Source organism: Neopelma chrysocephalum, unplaced genomic scaffold (genome assembly GCF_003984885.1).
Source record: "Neopelma chrysocephalum unplaced genomic scaffold, ASM398488v2 Primary Assembly neopelma1_77, whole genome shotgun sequence".
In the NCBI taxonomy this organism is placed as follows: Eukaryota; Metazoa; Chordata; class Aves; order Passeriformes; family Pipridae; genus Neopelma; species Neopelma chrysocephalum.
In genome coordinates, this window is record NW_020897738.1 from 7,310,677 (window position 1) to 7,312,769 (window position 2,093).

Below are 2,093 nucleotides of genomic sequence, written 5' to 3' on the forward strand. Positions count from 1 at the left end.
GTTAAGAATAATTCAGTCCTTATTACACACTCACTCTTAACAGAGAGTGATCCATTCCCACCTTTCCTGTTTTCTTTTTATTTAGCTTCCATTCTGCTTTTCTCTTTGCCAAGTCATTCCAGGCAGTCACGTTTTTGACTATTACAGTCTCCTAACTAGCTTTGAATCCACTGCTGATTTGGCTTGTGCAAAGCTGGTCTGAACCACCCAGAGACACTGAGACACACAATCATGCAGTAATTTGTTAAGCCTTGTCCATTCTGGGAATAAATTTCCCATTATAAGCATAGGCAGCAGTGAAGCCCTGTTTAACACTTGTCCAGCTCATCTACTTGCCACGAAGGGTAACTTGACCCAGTGTAAATTATGTATCACTGTGATTTTGCCAGCCTGTGCTAGTGCTCAGCCTGCTGCTGGTACAGAGAGAGCAAAAATCCCCACTGCAGGCAAGCCTTTATTAGCAAGTTACACAGCTACCAGTACAGTCCTTGCTTCCAGATACTGTAATTAAGATGACACATCTTCCTGATGGTTGCTTTAAAGAGACAAAATATTAATGGAAGAAACACTGCAGAAATGTTTTAGCACCTGTTTATCATGACCATGTATTAAGTTCCATTTGCACACCCCGCCAGCCTTTATTAGGAGAGCTCTGCAAGTTGTAGACTGCCAAATATATCTTCTCTGAGTTAGTTTTCACTAGCTTTTCCCTCACTTTCCAAACTTAGAACAGAAAATAATATTTACAGTCTTAATCTTCAGGTTTCCCAAGGTGGGTAGGTGAGGATTTTGTTGTTTGCCTAGGTTTTTTTTTTTTTCCAATTATTTTTCTTCTTTGAAGTATTAGCTGATTGATAATATACACTGAGGGATTAAAATGAACTGTATTACTTTAACAGATTTAATAGCAAACTGAGCAGAGCCTACAAGACACTTGGAAACAGAAGCAACTTCTATCCAAGGAAAATTTCCAACAGTTGTAACAGTTGCACCTAATAAAGCTGATTGGGAAGATTTTCACTTTTATTCACCCCTAAACACCCTGAGCACTGGAGATGGAGGCCGTGCACCAGCAATGTTCTAAAAGCAAGTAAAAGAATCGTTAAATAGATCACTGAGCCCAACGGGATTTAAGCACACCTAGTCAAGCAAGACCCAGCATCAGTCAGAGATCATTACACTGCAGGGCCTGACAACAGGCAGGGCACTTTTCAGGCTTTACACACGGGAAGCAGGAGGAGGCACAAACCCTGTGAGGCTCAGAGCCTCCCAAAATCCACCCCATGCCATGCAAATCCCAGGCATGGAGCATCCCATCCCGCTTCCCAAGGCTGCAGGCAGCAGTCAGAGCCTGCCCACGTGGAACAAGTTCGGCAGCCAGAACCTGAGGGAGATCAGACAGGCAGAAATACAGGCAGCAACCCAGGCAGGAGAAGGGCGGGGAGAGTTTTACTGAGATGAAGTAGGCAAGAAAGAATCTCTGGGGGAGAAAAAAAAAAAAGAAATCAGAGAGAGATTTAAGATAACAGACAGTAGCAGCAGACAGGATGGAAACGGGGAATTCTTCCAACAGGTTTTTACCACACAGAATCTCGGGAAGCATTTGGGCTCACCACTGCCTTGGTGAGGAAGACAGCCTACTGAAGACATTATGGGAGAGGAATACTGGGCTTTTGTCTCTGCAGCTCCATTTCTACAGTTTAAAATAAGGATAAAGATAATAACACCCTGTCCTGAAACAATTTCAGGAGCTAAATAGAGTATACACAGTCAAGTAAAATTAAGCTATTGTTATTAACTGTCACCTTCTCTCACCCGTGAGATCAGATGAAAAAGACGGTTTCTCTGAAGAAAAAAAAAAGGCATCATAAGAACTACCATTCACACTGCTATTACCCATAATAACATAAAACCTCAATATCTGACTATTACAGACAGACTTGAACTCCTTCTCTTTCTCATTAAAATAACCTCTCCCTTGCCCACTCGGAACAGAGACAGGCAGTTCCTTTCTTACTCACAGCTGAGGCTGGGAGCTGAGTTGGGATGCAGGCAGGGAGGGCTGAGAGCCCCAGAGCTCCACTGCTGGGCTG